Genomic DNA, 19,635 nt, shown 5'->3' with positions numbered 1-19,635 from the left:
CATTCAGAAAATGAAGATCATGGCATCTGGGTCCCATCACTTCATGGGAATAGATGGGGAAACAGTGGGAAAGTGTCAGACTTTATTTTTGGGGTGCTCCAAGATCACTGCAGATGGTGACTGCAGCCATGAAAGTAAAAGATGCTTACTCTTGGAAGAAAAGTTATGACCAACCAAGATAGCATATTGAAAAGCAGAGGACATTACTTTGCCAACTAAGGTCTGTCTAGTCAAGGCTATGGTTTTTCCAGTGGTCATGTAAGGCTGTGAGAGTTGGACTGTGATGAAAGCTGAGCGCCAAAGAACAGATGCTGTTGAACTGTGGTGTTGGAGAAGACTCTTGAGAGTCCCTTAGACTGCAAGGAGATCCAACCAGTCCATTCTGAAGGAGATCAGCCCTGAGATTTCTTTGGAAGACATGATGCTAAAGCTGAAACTCCAGTACTTTGGCACCTCATGCGAAGAGTTGACTCATTGGAAAAGACTCTGATGCTGGAGGGATTGGGGGCAGGAGGAGAAGGGGATGACAGAGGATGAGATGGCTGGATGGCATCACTGACTGGACGGACGTGAGTCTGAGTGAACTCTGGGAGTTGGTGATGGACAGGGAAGCCTGGCATGATGCAATTCATGGAGTCACAAAGAGTTGGACACGACTGAGCGACTGAACTGAATTGAACTGAGTTCTTTCATCAGTGTTTTATAGTCTTCTATGTATAGGTCTTTTGTTTCTTTAGGTAGATACATTCCTAAGTATTTAATTCTTTTCGTTGCAATGGTGAATGGAATTGTTTCCTTAATTTCTATTTCTGTTTTCTCATTGTTAGTGTATACAAATGCAAGGGATTTCTGTGTGTTGATTTTATATCCTGCACCTTTACTATATCCATTGATTAGCTCTAGTAATTTTCTGGTGGAATCTTTAGGGTTTTCTATGTAGAGGATCATGTCATCTGCAAATAGTGAGCGTTTTACTTCTTCTTTTCCAATCTGGATCCCTTTTATTTCTTTTCTGCTCTGATTGCTGTGGCCAAAACTTCCAAAAATTACATTGAATAGTAGTGGTGAGAGTGGGCATCATTGTCTTGTTCCTCACTTAGGGGAAATACTTTCAATTTTTTACCATTGAAGATAATGTTTGCTGTGGGTTTGTCATATATAGCTTTATTATGTTGAGGTATGTTGTTTCTATTCCTGCTTTCTGAGGGTTTTTATCATAAATGGATGCTGAATTTTGTCAAAGGCTTTCTCTGCATCTATTGAGATAATTTTTCGTTTTTGTTTTTCAATTTGTTAATGTGATATATTACATTGATTGATTTTCAAATATTGAAGAATCCTTGCATACCTGGGATAAAGCCCACTTGGTCATGATGTATGATCTTTTAAATATATTGTTGGATTCTGTTTGCTAGACTTTTGTAGAGGAAGTTTTGCATCTATGTTCCTCCAGTGTTACTGGCCTATAGTTTTCTTTTTTTGTTGGCATCTTTGTCAGGTTTTGGTATTAGGGTGATGGTGGCCTTATAGAATGACTTTGGAAGTTTACCTTCCTCTGCAATTTTCTGGAAGAGTTTGAGTAGGATAGGTGTTAGCTCTTCTCTAAATTTTTGGTAGAACTCAGCTGTGGAGCCATCTGGACCTGGGCTTTTGTTTGCTTGAAGATTTCTGATTACAGTTCAATTTCTGTGCTTTTGATGGTCTGTTAAAGATTTTCCATTTCTTCCTGGTTCATTTTTGGAAAGTTTTACTTTTCTACGAATTTGTCCAATTCTTCCAAGTTGTCCATTTTATTGGCATATAATTGCTGATAGTAGTCTCATGATCCTTTGTGTTTCTGTGTTGTCTGTTGTGATCTCTCCATTTTCATTTCTAATTTTATTGATTTGATTTTTCTCACTTTGTTTCTTGATGAGTCTGGATAATGGTTTGTCAGTTTTATTTATCCTTTCAAAGAACCAGCTTTTGGCTTTGTTGATTTTTTTTCTATGGTCTCTTTGTTCTTTTGCATTTTTTTCTGCCCCAATTTTAAGATTTCTTTACTTCTACTAACCCTGGGGTTCTTCATTTCTTCCTTTTCTAGTTGCTTTAGATGTAGAGTTAGGTTGTTTATTGGACTTTTTGTTGTGTCTTGAGGTATGCCTGTATTGCTATCAACTTTCCCTTAGCACTGTTTTACAGTGTCCCACATGTTTTGGGTTGTTGTGTTTTCATTTTCATTCATGTCTATGCATTTTTGATTTCTTTTTTGATTTCTTCTGTGATTTGTTGGTTATTTAGCAGCGTGTTGTTCAGCCTCCATATGTTGGCATTTTTCATAGTTTTTCTCCTGTAATTGAGATCTAATCTTACTGCATTGTGGACAAAAAAGATGCTTGGAATGATTTCATTTTTTTTTTTTTTAATTTACCAAGGGTACATTAATGGCCCAGGATGTACTCTATCCTGGAAAAGGTTCCGTGTGCACTTGAAAAAAGGTGAAATTCATTGTTTTGGGGTGAAATGTCCTATAGATATAAATTAGGTCTAACTAGTCTATTGTATCATTTAAAGTTTGTGTTTCCTTTATTAATTTCTGTTTAGTTGATCTATCCATAGTGTCAGTGGGATATTAAAGTCTCCCACTATTATTGTGTTATTGTTAATTTCCCCTTTATACTTGTTAGCATTTGTCTTACATATTGTGGTGCTCCTATGTTGGGTGCATATATATTTATACTTGTTATATCTTCTTGGATTGATCCTTTGATCATTAGGTAGTGTCCTTCTTTGTCTCTTTAACAGCCTTTATTTTAACGTCTATTTGTCTGATATGAGTATTGCTACTCCTGCTTTTTTTTTTTGGTCTCTATTTGCATGGAATATCTTTTTCCAGCCCTTCACTTTCATTCTGTATGTGTCCCCTGTTTTGAGGTAGGTCTCTTGTAGACGACGTATATAAGGGTCATGTTTTTGTATCCATTCAGCCAGTCTTTGTCTTTTGGTTGGGGCATTCAACCCATTTATGTTTAAGGTAATTATTGATAGATATGATCCCGTTGCCATTTGCTTTATTGTTTGGGGTTCAAGTTTATACATCCTTTCTGTGGTTCCTGTCTAGAGAAGATCCTTTAGCATTTGTTGGAGAGATGGTTTGGTTTGCTGAATTCTCTCAGCCTGTGCCTGTCTGTAAAGCTTTTGATTTCTCCTTCATATTGAATGAGATCCTTGCTGGGTACACTAATCTGGGCTGTAGGTTATTTTCTTTCATCACTTAAGTATGTCCTGCCGCTCCCTCCTGGCCTGAAGAGTTTCTATTGAAAAATCAGCTGTTATCCTTATGGAAATCCCTTGTGTTTATTTGTTGTTTTTCCTTGCTGCTTTTAATATTTGTTCTTGTGTTTGATCATTGTTAATTTGATTAATATGTGTCTTGGGGTGTTTCGCCTTGGGTTTATCCTGTTTGGGACTCTCTGGGTTTCTTGGACTTGGGTGATTATTCCTTCCCTATTTTAGGGAAGTTTTCAACTATTATCTCCTCAAGTATTTTCTCATGGTCTTTCTCATTGTCTTCTTCTTCTGCCACTCTTATGATTCGAATATTGGGGCGTTTAAAATTGTCCTGGAGGTCTCTGAGATTGTCCTCATTTCTTTTAATTCGTTTTCTTTTTTCCTCTCTGTTTCATTTGTTTCTACCATTCTATCTTCTACTTCACTAATCCTATCTTCTGCCTCCATTATTCTACTATTGTTCCCTCCAGATTGTATTTTAATTTTCATTTTCTTGTGTTATTCATTATACACTGACCCTTTTTTAATTTCTTCTAGGTCCTTGTTAAACCTTTCTTGCATCTTCTCAATCCTTGTCTCCAGGCTATTTATCTGTGATTCCATTTTTATTTCAAGATTTTGGATCATTTCACTATCATTATTGGAATTCTTTATCAGGTAGATTCCCTATCTTTTTCTTTTGTTGGGATTGCTGGGCATTTATCCTGTTTTTGTTTTTTGTTTTTTTACCTGCTGGGTATTCCTCTGTCTCTTCATCCTGTTTATATTGCTGTGTTGGGGTGGCCTTTCTGTATTCTGGCAGTTTGTGGAATTCTCTTTATTGTGGAGTTTCCTCACTGTGGGTGGGGTTGTACAGGTGGTTGTCAAGGTTTCCTGGTTAGGGAAGCTTGTGTTGGTGTTCTGGTGGGTGGAGCTGGATTTCTTCTCTCTGGAGTGCAATTAAGTGTCCAGTAATGAGTTATGAGATATAAATGGGTTTGGAGTGACTTTGGGCAGCCTGTATATTGAAGCTCAGCGCTGTGTTCCTGTGTTGCTGGATAATTTGTGTGGTATGTCTTGCTCTGGAACTTGTTGGCCCTTGGGTGGTGCTTGGTTTCAATGTAGGTATGGGGTGTTTGATGACCTCCTGTCGATTAATGTTCCCTGGTGTCAGGAGTTCTCTGGTGTTCTCAGGATTTAGACTTAAGCCTCCTGCTTCTGGTTTTCAGTCTTATTTTTACAGTAGCCTCAAGACTTCTCCACTTTACAGCACTGTTGATAAAACATCTCCTTTTGAAGACAATGGACTGCTTTTCTGGGTGCCTGATGTCTTCTGCCTGCATTCAGAAGTTTGTTTTTTTTTTTTTTTTTTTTTTGTGGAAATTACTCTGCATTTAAATGTTCTTTTGATTAATTTGTGGCAGAGAAAGTGGCCTCCCCGTCCTATTTCCTCTGCCATCCTAGGACCGCCACCCTGGTAAATTTTTGCATGCTACAAAGTATGATTTCTATTATTTTGGCTTAATAAACGTATTTTTATTGCCCTTATATCTAATTTCTCCTCAGGATTATTCTTTCTTCAAACATTTGTTTGACATTCATTTCTGTATAATGAAGGCTGAGCCTGTAGCTCAGATGGTAAAGAATGTGCCTACAGTGCAGGAAACTAAGATTCAATTCCTGGATCAGGAAGATCCCCCTCGAGAAGGGAATGACAATCCACTCTAGTGTTCTTGCCAGGAGAAATCTTGCACAGAGGAGCCTGGCAGGCTACAGTCCATGGGGTTGCAGAGTCAGGCATGACTGAGGGACTAACACGTTTAACACTTTCCATGTAAATGTATATCATTTTGTAAATTTCCTGAAAATCCCGTTTGTACTATAATTGTAGTTTCACTCAACTTATATTTCTTTTTGTTTGACATCTTTAGATGGTCTATATAAGTTTTGTTATCTTTATGTCTTTTGGTAGGATTTTTTAGTTACTCTTAAAAATGGTTAATGTTACTTAATCCTGGACACTGTATATGTGTATTTGAACGTATAAGGTGACTATATAAATTTATCATATAAATAATTTCATTATTATTATTATTAGCTGCACCACATAGCTTGCAGGATCTTAGTTCCCTGACCAGGGATTGAATCCAGCCCTTTGGCAGAGAGAGTATGGAGCCCTAACCACGGGATTGCCAGGAACTTCTCAAAACCTTTTCGTTATTGAGAGTGAAAGGGGACACTGTTAATTATAACACTGGACAGTAGGGACTATCCTGGGGAATCCAGGCCACTTGTTAACTCTGAGTACCTAGAAAGCTTTTCACATTGGAGAATGCAGATACAGACAGTTCTTATAGTAACGTTTTCTGTGAAGGAGAGGAATAAGAGTAGTAGATGTAGGGCAACACAGGATCAAATAATGTCATTTATTTTTAACTGAATCTGTTTAAATGTTGGTAGGGAGACCTCAGTGAAAATAGAGATAGTCAAATGATATTACAAGGTTGAATAAATAACAAAGAAATCTCTGTGAAGAGGTCACAAGGGTAGGATTCTGACCAGAGGATAAAGAGTAAGCATTGTGCTTAGAAAGAAAAAGGGAAAGAGAGCTTCAGATGTAAATGAATTTGCAGGTAGAGGCTAGGGGTGTGTGTGTGTGTGTGTGTTTGTGTGTGTGTGTGTTCAGTTGCTCAGACTCTTTGTGACCCTATGGACTCTGGCCCTCCAGGCTCATATGTTCATGGGATTTCCCAGGCAAGAATACCGGAGTGGGTTGCCGTTTCCTTCTCCAGGGGATCTTCCAGACTCAGGGTTTGACTTATATCTCTTGTGTCTCCTCCATTGCAGCCAAATTTTTTAATACTGAACTACCAGGGAAGCCCCAGCTTATTGCTTCTGAAACACTAAAAGAAAAGGATCAGATATCAGATTTTTTTAAGGTTTTAAAAATATGCAAAATTGATATTTGGAGTTGAAAGGAGAAAGTGTTATTACAGAGTAGATTTTCTTGTGCAAATGAAAATTACAACAAGGATACAGACACCCAAGACTGAAAGGAAATTATTTGGCCATAAAAAACCTTTGACAGAATCCCTGCTATAAATCAAAGCACAGATTTTTCCAGAGTCTCAGCAAACACGTAAAGGCCATTTCTAACTATTTTTATCCAAAATATTGAATCATATTAATGAAAACATCATATTAAGAAGTGTTAGCTATTAGAATTTACACTGTGGCCTTACGAATTTCAGGACAAAGATGAAGATGCTTTGAGTTACTCTCCCTACTAAGGATGCTGAATGATACAATATAACAAATCTTGAATCTGAAACTTAGTAACCAATGTTATCTTAAGTCACTTCAAAATTCTGTACCTTCTTTTTGTTAATTATTAAATTGGAACAATAATGATTCTTCTCTAGGGATTTTTAATGTAAATGATAAGAGGTATATGCAACAGTTATATAAAGTACTATACATCTGTAAATTTTCAGTGCTCTGATAAATAATATTTAGACTTTATTTACTATATATGGTTATAAACTTTCAAATTTGGAAAAGACTTTTCCAAAGACCAGCTTTGCTAACTTTCCCCAGCTATGCACCAGACCTACTGACTTGTTTTCACCAACTTTAATTGATATCTATTACTTTCATTCTGGAACAAAACCTGCATAGTTTTATTCATTCCATACAAATTTATTGTTCACCTATCCTGAGAAAGAATGTACTATGTGCTAAAATTTCAAAAGTGAATATACTTGTTTTCAAAATGCTGGGTTATAGTCATGAAGATAAACTCATAAACAATTGTAATGCATTGTGTTCAGGGAAATGAAAGTAAGTCACACTGTTGCTGTGGGAAAACAGATGCCTAAGACACTCAACCTAGGCTGGTTAGGGAAAGCTTCCTGGAGAAGGTAAGATCTGAATGTCATCATTCATTCATTCAACAAATGTACATTGATACCTTATAGTTCTAAGCACTTAAGATATATGGTGAGCAAATGGATTGTTCCAGCCTTTAAGCACTTATATTCTATCACAAGAGACAAACAATCCAATAATCTCTCCAATAAATATAAATGGTAATTGATGGAAAAGGAGAGATACCTAGCACTTGGAAAGCTCCTAATAGGCATATTTGTTCTAGTTTCAAGTTAGGTTGGGGGAACACTTCCCTCATAAAGTAACTGATATCTAAAGGATGAATAGGAGTTCATTCGTTTAGGTTGGGCCATAGACAGATTCCTGGCAGAAGAAATAACCTATTTAAGAGGGAATGTAGTCATTGGAATCTTTGAAAAGAACTCAATAAATAGTAGCCCTTTTCACTGTCTAGGTATTCAGTAAGTTCAGGAGAAAAAAACAGTAGGAACAACTCAAAAGTTTCTTTTATTAATGACAAAGTTATTACTGGAGAATGTTGCATATGTTTGAGTCAAATTCACTTCCTGTTATTGAATATCAGAGTTAGTCATATTTATTTGCCTAGTTAAAAAAGGTTATAGACCACTTATGGTCTCATGGAGGAGAAACCTTTGGAGATGTTTATAACACATGCTAAGAAACAGAACAAAACTTGAACATTGTGCAGGGTGAGTGGAAAGACTATGTAGAAGGGAGAGGTTGAAAATAATAGAAGTGGGATGAATGATGAATCAAGGTTCTGGAGGATGGAGGTGGACAGGGACTGGATTGGCATGAAATAAGTGAAGTGTCCAGGGCAAAGGGTTTAAGGACACACTCATTCTCGGTGTCATTCAAGTAAAGAGCTGGCATCTGAAAGTGAATGCTGCTTTAGTCTTGTGCCCTGGGCACCTCTCTTGCCTTATTCTAGTCCTTGTCCTGCTGAAGGGCCTGATATTGAAAGCAGAGAGGAGGCACTGATTCTGAGAAAAGAGCAAAAATATGGCATCCTCTGAGACTGGAAGAACGGTGACAGTCAGAGTCACTTCTGATTATTGGAGATGTGCGCAGGTAATGGAATAGTGCACAGGAAGTTAAGAGAGAACAGGTTGGATAGTTTCATGTTTCTTGATGATGAACTAAGAAAAAAAATCAACAGCTTAGAATAAGTATGGAGTGTGAGAATTGTGAATATTTAGAGAATTCTGGCAAGGGAGGGATACTCACAGGCAGGCCTTTGTTAACACTGAAAATTAGTATCATTGGTTATCTCCACTTTTGTACAGCTGCCTGTGTTCATGGGTGGCTGAGGCATAATATAGCACCAGTGCAGAGTAGATGTGTTACAGAGTATGACGATGGATAGGAGTTAAAATGAAAGTGGAATCCAGGTGGTAAACCTTGGGTACCAGATATATTGTAGAAACAGGAGAGGCCAGTATGGTGATAACTGAGTGTGGGGAAATGGTAAAATGAAGGGAGACAGTAATGGTTTCAGTGAAGCTGAAGAAGAGAGATGGCTTGAGTGGGTTGCATGTATAAGAACTGTGAAGAACCTTAGTGATTTTTTTTTTTTTTTGTATTCTTTTCAGCAGATGAGTCTGTTTCAGTGTTTCTGAGTGAAGTCCGAGATACAGATGGCTGTGGATGTATAGCAGTGAAAGTCAATGAAGTTTAAAAGATGAAGGAACTGAGAAGCTCAGTGGCTGAATGGTAAGTCCACATAAGCCTTGAATTGCCCTAAAATGATGGATGGATTAGATTGCACACATTGTAATCCTGATTCCAAAATGACTGGTGAATATTAGTGAGTGCCTCAGGAGGAAGCCTATAGATGGCAGTAATGAGTGGGGTTAGAGTATGATTCATTGAGATGGCATGAGTTTCAAAGAAGAAAAGCCTTTAAAAATGTGAGTATAAAAATATGTGGAATGCTGGATAATAATTTGGCTGCAATTAATAAAGCTTCAGAGGAATGGTAGTCTTCAGAGGAAGACTCCAAGGAAAGTCAGGTTTCGTTGACTTCAGTGAATAATTTGAGTATGTAAGAAATGTAGGAGTGTACCGCTGAATGAAACTCATGGAGGATTTGGTGGAAAGATTTTTTTTTTTGAGGAGGGAGAGAAGAGTAATAGGGTGTATATGGACTCTGTTATCTCAATGGCCTGGCTTAAATCCTAGCTCCACCAGTTAAAAGACCTGTAACTGTAAATAAGTTATTGACTTGAGTTCCTTGTTTATAAAATGGAGTTATAATATATGCAGCTCATAGGTTTATTGTAAAGAGTAAGTAAAGTATGTTTACTGCTTAGGACATAATAATTGATAAATAAAAATTAGTATTATAAGGATCAGTAAGGAGATGGCCAAAGATAAATAGTCATGAGTTCCTAGTGGCATTAACTGACTTTAGTTCTAAGGTCTAATTAGAAGTCTGGGGATGTATGCATTGTGGTCTAGTATGAGATATTTAGGCCAGCACTTTACAGCATGGTGATTGGCCATCAGTGGACATGCCAGAGCTACCAATCTGGTTCACTGGCTTTTCTCCTACTGGTCATATCTAGGTGAAGAGTTGTGGACTCTGAAAAAAAAATTAATTCATTGCCACTTAAAATATATTTTATTTACTTGCTGGGAAATCTCACTTTGGATTGAATCAAATAGAATAGAAAAGTCTCCCTCCAGTGTCAGATTTGAGCTATATGACATAAACCTCTAAACTCTTAGCCTTATTCTGCTATCTCCCTCCTCTATTTTTAAATACTTTTTATTTATTTTTAATTATGAAATACAACAAAGATGGAAAAAAGTATAGAGGAGAATATTAATAGTTAATACTCCTGTGTTGACTTTGTGTTAGGCACTGATTTATGTGCTTTGCATGTAACAACTCATTTAATGTATAAAACAGTGCTATGAGATAGGTTGTTACTATTATTCTTATTTTGTAGATAAAAAAGTCTCAGAGAGATAAATATGTAAATAAATATGTGATTTATCCAGGATCACACAGCTGGTAGGTAGTATCTCTCTTGACTAGTTACACTGTACTGCTTTTCATGTGTTATCTTTAACAAATCTTTAATATTTTATAGTTTGCTTCAGATATATTTTTATGGAAAACAATTACAGAATATAGCTCAAGTTCTCCTCCCATTTCCTCCTCTTTTGTCTGCCCAAAGGTAACTGCTATCTTGAATTCAATGTTTATTAATTCTATGGATGTTTCTACAAGTTTTATATATATATATATACACACACATATATATATGCACAAAGAATGCATAGAATTATTTTACAGACTTTTTATTGATCTTTACTCTTAATATGACTTTTTTAGATGTAGCCTTATTGATATATAGAGTTGGAGGTTGTTAATTTTTAGATTACTCCAGAGAACATATATGGTACCTATTCTTCTGTTTATGAACCTGTTGTAGATTGCGTTGTTGCCTCAAGTTCTTTACCCCTGTCTCCATCCACAGTCTTTTCAATGTGACTTTTCAGTTTCTTTCATTAGAGGTGGAATATATTTTCACACTCAGTTCATGTTAGGTTTGGCCATGACTTCCTTTGACTAAAGGAAGGCATAACACAAGAGGAGTCGCGAAATGTGTTTCTATGTTTGGATCTGCCCTCTTGCACTTCTGCCATCAATATATCAAAAAAAAAAAAAAAGCCCCAGCTAGTCTGCTGGTTAAAAGATAGGCACACAGAGCAAATCTAAACCAAATGTGTGGCCTGAAACCAAGACCAGATCAGGCTAGCTGAGATCACTAGAGCCACCTTAGGCAACCTACAGATATGTGAGCAGGAATCAATGAGAATTGTTTTAAACCACTAATTTGGGTATGAGTAGAGCTAACTGAGATAAACTTTTGAATATTTACAATATTTTACTACTAAAATAGTTCTCCTATAAATAATGAGCAGGATTCTCTGAGTATATAGAAGTTGAATTGCTGGATTACAGAATGTGTACATTCTCACCTTTACTAGGCACAGTGCTAGTTTCCTCTGCAAATAAACTGTTTTCTTGTTTGTTTCTCCACCCCCTCAAGAACAGTGAGTAGCTTTCAAATTTTATTTTTTTACTGTTCTGACAGGTATGCAATATCTCATTTGACTTTATATTTTCATTATTACTTATGAGGTTTAACATATATTTTATATTTATTGACCATTTGAGTTTTGAGTTTCACCAGGTGTGTGTCCTCTATTCCTGTCCTTTGCCCATTTTTTCTATTTTACAAGATTTTTAAAGTTTTGCTTTTTCATATCCATCTACTCTTATTTCACTTATCCCATTCTTAGTAATTTCTTTTTTTCTTTTTTTTTTCTTTTTTTACTGGATATAGTTGCTTTGTCTTTTTGATCACCATAAAAATGCTTGCTTTAAAGTCCTTCTCTAAATCAAGGATCAGCAAACTTTTTCTGTAAAAGACAAGGCAGTAAATATTGTAGGATTTGTGGACCAGACTCTGTTACAAGTACTGTACCCTGCCATAGTAATTCAAGAGGAGCCAGAGATCTTACATACATGAATGGGCATGGTTGTGTTCCAATAAAATTTATTTACGGCAATAGGCATGTAAATGTAGCATGAGGGCCACTAGAATGACTGTGCTCTACAGCTAATTTCATCTGGAGTAAATTCATGTTCAAATGGTTGATGTTATTGATTAGTCTTATCTGTATATGTCTTAAGTATTTTTGACTTTGGTTTCTCTTTAAGGGGAATGGCATCTGGTCCCATCATTTCATGGCAAATAGATGGGGAAACAGTGGCTGACTAGTTTTGGGGGCTCCAAAATCACTGCAGATGGTGACTGCAACCGTGAAATCAAAAGACACTTACTCCTTGGAAGGAAAGTTATGACCAACTTAGACAGCATATTTAAAAGCAGAGATATTACTTTGCCAACAAAGGTCCATCTAATCAAGGCTATGATTTTTCCAGTGGTCATGTATGGATGTGAGAGTTGGACTATAAAGCAAGCTGAGCGCTGAAGAATTGATGCTTTTGAACTGTGGTGTTGGAGAAGACTCTTGAGAGTCCCTTGGACTCCAAGGAGATCCAACCAGTTCATCCTAAAGGATATCAGTCCTGGGTGTTTATTGGAAGGACTGATGTTGAAGCTGAAACTCCGATACTTTGGCCACCTGATGTGAAGAGCTGACTCATTAGAAAAGACCCTGATGCTGGGAAAGATTGAGGGCAGGAGGAGAAGAGGACAACAGAGGATGACATGGTTGGATGGCATCACTCACTCAACGGACATGGGTTTGAGTTGACTCTGGGAGCTGGTGATGGATAGGGAGGCCTGGCCTGCTGCGGTTCATGGGGTTGCAAAGAGTCGGACACAACTGAGTGACTGAACTGAACTTTTTCCCTCCAACAGTTATCTCCACCCAGTCACAGAGGCCTCCACTTCAGTCCAAAGTCAGCTGATTTCTACGATATCTCACCCTAACAACAAAGACGACACCCCTTTCCTCTAGACTGTTCATGTTATGCATAATTCTACCACTGAATACATTGTACTCTTCGTTTGTGGCAGGGGAAGAGGTCAGGGGAAGAATTAAACATTTTTTTCCCCTAGATTGTTTTTAGTTTCTTGGAAACAGAGTCTGTGCATTATTTATGTGAGCCTGGTGACTAGGAAAATATTTGCTGAACCTCTCGGTGTGTTTTTCATTGAGTTTTAGAGGAATGTAAATTTAAAGAAAAAACAAAATACTTGAGTCAAAATATTTGATCTGAAAAGTTATCTCACCTTCTAACATTACACATTGTTAACTGTGAAGCAGAGAACCTTAGAAGATGTTTATAGGTTCTTACTTTCTTATTACTTGATTAACAAGAATAGACCTAAAATGAGTTCTTACACTAATGAGTATTCTGACAGACTCACTTAAAGAAAGTTAATAGGAACAAGATTATTCCTTTGGTATAATAGCAATGATTATAATTAATAATTGTACATACATTTTATCTAAACATAATTAGAATCCATTTACTTGAGAACCCTTCTACTCTGGAAAAATATTAAAGTGAGTGAAAAGTTAGAAGTCTCAGAAGAGTTTCAAATGAAGTGATTAGCAATGAGGATATAATTAAGAGGCTGTTAAAGGGAATATTTCAAAGAAATACCTTTCATGTGAACGTTTTATTGTATAGTAGTAAATTTTATTTTCTAACCTAAAAAAAAATTGAAGGCTTGGCTTATATGCAGTTGATTGTCAATTTACTCCTTAGGTCTAATTGCTCATAATCTGTATTCTTTCTTTGCTTAATGCCAATAATATGGAGTGGACCTTGCCTATTTTTAAGTGGTTTTCACATCATAATTTCTCTTTTATATTTTGTTAAAGATAATCCACTTCTCTTTCTCTGTTATTAAAAGTTAAAGGCTGCACTATTATTTTACACCAATGTGATCACAAGTTGAAGAGTTTGTGCAAAATTTAAGACACCATTTGGTAAAGAGATTTAAATTAGCACCATACTGGAGTTCAGGATTTTTCCTTATTTCTCATTTCAGTTCCAGCTGTCCTATATTTATTGTACTCAACACATATAAGTTAGGCATGTGATCTATATATCTCTCTGACCAAAGGGTAAAATGTAGAGTTATCAACTTGCATTCTCACCCTTGAATAAACCCCATATTTCAGAACTAAAATATATATATATATATATATATATATATATATATATATATATATATATATTAATTCTTGACTTTAGGGGGCAGTGTAAAATAAGAAATGATAAGGCCTTACCTGGTTGCAGTTTAATGTAATTATCAAAGCCAGAAGGAAATGATGGATTTTATGAAGCCAACCAAGATTTCACTGTATAAGTTATATCATTCTGAGGTGTCTCTTTTGGTGTAGCAGCCAGAGTATCCATTTGAATCCTCATATGGAGGCTAATAACTGCTTTCCTGTCTGTGTCAGTGTTCTCATCTACAGTCCTTTTATTATTTTAACTCAGACAACGTGGTTCCTCTAAATGACTTGTTAAATAATTCTCTGTATATCAATGGACCTTTCCTATGTATGTATACATGTACACATGAACAGGCAGGCTCACATATATACATATACTATAGATAGCCAGAGAGATAAGAAGCTGTTAGCATACCATTATGGCTCTATACTTAAGCAGGTGATATACTGAAATGGTGGTAACAAAAACTATTTATTGATTGTTAATGGCAGGCACTGTGCTAAGAGCTTTGTATATTAAATTCCGTTTAACCTTGCAATGAAATCTCATTTTTGCAGGTAAGGAAATTGAATCTCAGTAGTTTGCACAATGACTGCCAGATAGCAAATGACTAATGAGGATTCAAATGCACATGCACTTTTTATTATGGTAACCTATATGCCTATACCATACATGACATATATTTTGTGTGAGAAGTAATAAGTAGCAGTTGAAAACAGATTTTATGATCCCATTCTGTGTGTCTGTTTTAGTGCCACGGCAGTTAATTTAAAAGATGCTCAGTTTTTCTTTGAGAATAACAATTTTACCACTTCAATATTTTCTCTTTCTTGCAAAAATCACATCTGCAGACTAATGAATTTTAAGAGGCTACCTTGCTCAACTCCTAAAGCAGTTCTGGCTCCCCAGCATGGGTTCGGGTTGTGCAGGCTAGACTTAGTTGAATCATCATATAGAAAGACATGTAAAGAACATTTCTGGCTAAATAATTAATATTTGGCCTTCATTTTTCTATGATCAGTTCATCCTGCCTTATCTACTTCACAGAGGAGTGCTAGGGATATCTGAGAGGATAAACATTTGCAGTTCTTATTAAAAAAAAAATAAACAGACAAATTTAGCTCCACCTTCATTTATGCCTTTAAATCACCAAATATCACCTACAATGATAATTTTAGTAGAATGGATTGAATTAAGAATTAACATTAATAACTGGTGATTGCAAATCCCTGAAGATCATGGGGGATGTAAGGTAACCATTGTTTACAAATATTGTAAATTGCTTTTCAGTGCTTAGAATGATAGATTGTTAGACCTGATGTAGATCATAAAGTTTACTTTAACTCCTTCCTTTCTCAGATGTGAAAATTTATCCATAAAGAAGCTTTAAAGTGTTGATATGTGTGCAATGTGTAGCACACATGCAGAAGAGTAAACATCATTATAGCACCATTTCATAAGAGACACTCTTTACATGACTTTGATGATCCTGCCCCCAAACCTGAATTAGAATCACTAGTTACATATTGTGTGCTCAGTCACTCAGTCGTGTCCAACTCTTTGGGGCCCCATGGACTGTAGCCCACAGGCTCCTCTGTCCATGGAATTTTCCAGGCAGGAATACTAGAGTGGGTTGCCAGGCTCTACTTCAGGGGATTATCCTGACCCAGGGCTTGAACCTGTGTCTCCTGTGTCTTCTGCATTGGCAGGTGGATTCTTTACCACTAGCACCACCAGGGGAGCCCCAGTTACATATTACTCATCTAGACATATATGTAATAGGAAAATTTGAAGGAGCTCTTTAACTTGTAATTTATAAAACTAATAAAAATTATTAAGAATAAAGCAGAGTTCAGGTATTAGTTTATAATTCCCATTCAACAAGTACTGAAACCCCGAGGAAGATATGGCTTCCTTCTTTGCTCCTTAACTCTTTCTCAGATTCTTTATCCAGATACTGCTTAGCATCCTTTTGGATATCACACTTTTAGGTAATCTCACTGGCTATCCTGGAATGATCTCTTTCTTGTAGTAGGACCTTAATTACTAATTACAGAGGAGTCTTGGTCTCTTTAGCATCTGGAATTGTTTAAAGTTCAGATTTTTAAATAAAAACTCTTCCTCAGTTGATTCTAAAGAAGGCTGTTTTACTCTAAATTGGATCTGCAAGATAACTTCTCATTACCCAGGAAATGGCTTATCTCTGTATTTGTGTGAGTCTGCAGATTTCTCCTTCTCTGACCCTTTCCTCTACTGCTAGTGAGTTCTCCCTGCTGAGACATTTGATGGGATGGTTATAGTCCTTTGATTTTTGTGAGTAGCCTGACATCTAGAGTGGGATCTGATCTACAAAGTATTTTCCAGTGGAAAGAGGCATAGACACTGTAGGACTTAATGTAAATGCAATTCCATGTCCTCTGGCTATAGCAGACCTGAAATTTAGTTTTGTAACCATTTCATTTCTAGTTTGCCTAATAAAGTTAGGATTTTGACCATTCACAATTGTTTATTTTTAATATCAATAAGTAAAAGCATTCAGATCGGAACTCCTCTGTCTTCTTACCACCTAATCACCCAGGCAACTTGTCCGTATGCACATATTCTCTATCTTCTGTCCAAGTATAATAAAAATACCATCATTCCTATCAAAGATCCTCTGTTCCACTTATACCCTATATCCTATCCCTTCCTGCATGTTCAAGAATAGTTTGACCCCCAAACAACTCCTCTCTCTCCTGCATCATCAATTTCTCATTCTCTGTTGGATTGTTCTCAGCAGCAAACAAATATGCTCTGACATCTCCCATTTTAAAATTAAACTCTTCATCCCTTGCTTCTGTCTTTCCTTAATATCAAAATTTGCATGTTTGTATTTGTCTCCATATTCATTATTATCTCTTCAGCTGCCACACATTTACCCTCGTGTTCCCTCCACTCAAAGTCCTCAACAACTTCCATGGTGCCAAATATAATGGTCACCATTCAGTTATTTTACAGAGTTGGCCAAGCCCTCTGTAAAACTCATCTCCTCTTGTTTTCTGTGACATCACACTATCCAGCTTTTGCCCTTACCTCACTGGCCACTGTCTCTCAGTCTCCTTTTGTGCTCTTCTTTCTCTTTCGAATTTTCACAGTTTGGAGTGTGCAAGGCTTCATCTTGGGTCTCCCCCCACCTCAGCTACACTCACTCTTCAGTTCTATGCATGCATGCTAAGTCTCCTCAGATGTGTCCGATTCTTTGTGATCTTATAGACTGTAGCCTGCAAGTCTCCTCTGTCCATAGGATTCTCCAGGCAAGAATGCTGGAGTGGGTTGCTGTACCTTCCTCCAATGTCAGTTCTATAACTACATTCTATTTATATTGTTGTCATTTGCTAATTTATAATTTTAACTTGAATTCTTTCCAAATTCCACTCATATTTTAAGCTGCCTACAAGTCATCTCATCTTGGAGAGCTTTCTTAGATTTAACATTGCCAAAAATAAAGTTTTGATACCTGACCTTTCACTGTCACCCCACAACTACTCTTGTCCTATTCTTAGTCATTTCAATAATAAGCACGGCCATTTATACAGTTGCTCAAACCAAAATATTAGGTGTCATCCTTGGTTACTCTCCTTCCCTCATCCCCTATATCCAAATCCATAGCAAGTCCTGCAGGTTCTCTTTTGTCTCTGTCTTGATCTATCTATGTATGTAATCTTTCAAACTTGTTCTGTTCTCTCCATTTCTACTGTTTGTCACTCTAGTTCCAAATCACCATAATTTATATCTCGAGTTTAACTTGTTGCCTTGTTTCTCTTCATAGCCAAAGTGATCTTGGTAGAATATCAAAACAGGTAATGTGACTTTTCTGCTTAAAACTCTCTGGTGGTTTCCCATGTCTATAGCACATTGCATACTTGCCATGCTGGCCTTCCTTTCATTTCTCCAACCTATTGAGCTACATTCTACCTCAGATTTTTGTACTTCCTCTATGCTCTTTTGGGAATTATTTTCCTGAAGATTTTATTAGGCTTCGTTCTTCCCTGTTATCATCTTAAACCCAGCACTTTGTGAAGCTGCATTTCTCTTACCTGTTACTCTTTATCATGTTATGCTGTTACTTCAAAAAAGAAAATTCTTCCTAGCATTCATCTCTGAAATTATCTTAGTTATTTGTATATTTTCTAAAATGCCCTATTGAAACCCACTAAGCTCTATGAGAAGGGGATATCACTCTTTCCCTTGACCTAAAACAGTGTCTGGTTAAAGTTAGTGAACAATATTTGTTATATGATTTAATTTTGCATTGAAACATGGGCTTCCCTGGTGGCTCAGGCCATGAAGAATCTGTGTGAAATGTGGGAGACCTAGGTTCGATTCCTGAGTTGGGAAGATTCCCTGGAGAAGGAAATGGCAACCCACTGTAGTATTTTTGCCTAGAGAATTCCATGGACAGAGGAGCCTGGCAGGCTCCAATCCACAGGGTCTCAAAAAGTTAGACACGACTGAATGACTAACACACTTTCACTTTAATTTTGCATGATTTTCAAGCTATTTGAGTTTTTCCGTTTTTATGAAGAGATATAACCAAATTCCAGGTATCTTACAGTTTGATGTAAATTTCATGCTATATGTTAAAATATTTCTCCAAATTTGGTCTGCGTTTGTTCATTTTATCTGTTCAAAGGTAATATGATTTTTTAATGCTCCACAGATGCTTAAAATTTTGCTGATAATCGTGCAAAAGTAATTTTGGTTTTGAATCATTAGTTTTAAATCATTATAACTAGGCTCAAAAAACATCTTTATTAATCAAAATAGGAACCATTACAATCAACATATTTTTGCCAATGAGAAATATGATTATTTCTGTAGCATAAAAATCCATGCTTCAGGATTCAATGAACTCTTGGAAAGCCTTTTCTTCCTCCTGCTGGCTGTGGAAGCATTTTCCTTGCAAAAAATTGTCGAGGTGCTTGAATAAGTGATAGTCGATTGGTGAGAGTTCAGGGGAATATGGAGGGTGAGGCAAACCTTCATAGCCCAAATCATTCAACACTTGTGCAATGTGCAGTTAGGCATTGTTGTGGAGAAGAATCGGGCACTTTCTGTTGATCAATGCCAGCTGCAGGCGTTGCAGTTTTCTGTGCATCTCAGCATCTCATCAATTTACTGAGCGTATTTCTCAGATGTAATGGTTTTACTGGGATTCAGAAAGCTCTAGTGGCTCAGGTGCGCAGTAGACCATCAAACAGTGACCATGACCTTTTTTTGGTGAAAGTTTGGCTTTGGACAGTGCTTTGGAGTTTCTCCAACCACTGAGCTCATCATCACCAGTTGTCATATAAAATCCACTTTTTGTTGCACATCACAATTCCATCGATAAATGGTTTGTTATTGTTGCACAGAATAAGAGAAGACGATATTTCAAAATGACATTTTTTTGGTTTTCAGTCAGCTCATGAGGCACCCAGTTATTGAGCTTTTTCACCTTTTCAATTTGCTTAAAAGGCCAAACGACTGTAGAATGGTTGATGTCAAGTTCTTCAGCTACTTCTCGTGTAGTTGTAAAAGGATCAGCTTTGATGATTGCTCTCAGTTGGTTGTTGTCAACTTCTGATGGCTGGCCACTGTGCTCCTCATCTTCAAGGCTCTCGTCTCCTTTGCAAAACTTCTTGATCCACCACTGTGGTGTATGTTCATTAGCAGTTTCTGGGCCAAATGCGTTGTTGATGCTGCAAATTGTCTTTGCT

Source organism: Bos taurus, chromosome X, assembly GCF_002263795.3.
Source record: "Bos taurus isolate L1 Dominette 01449 registration number 42190680 breed Hereford chromosome X, ARS-UCD2.0, whole genome shotgun sequence".
Classification (NCBI taxonomy): domain Eukaryota; kingdom Metazoa; phylum Chordata; class Mammalia; order Artiodactyla; family Bovidae; genus Bos; species Bos taurus.
The sequence above is the reverse complement of the archived record's forward strand: the minus strand, read 5'-3'. Positions refer to the sequence as shown.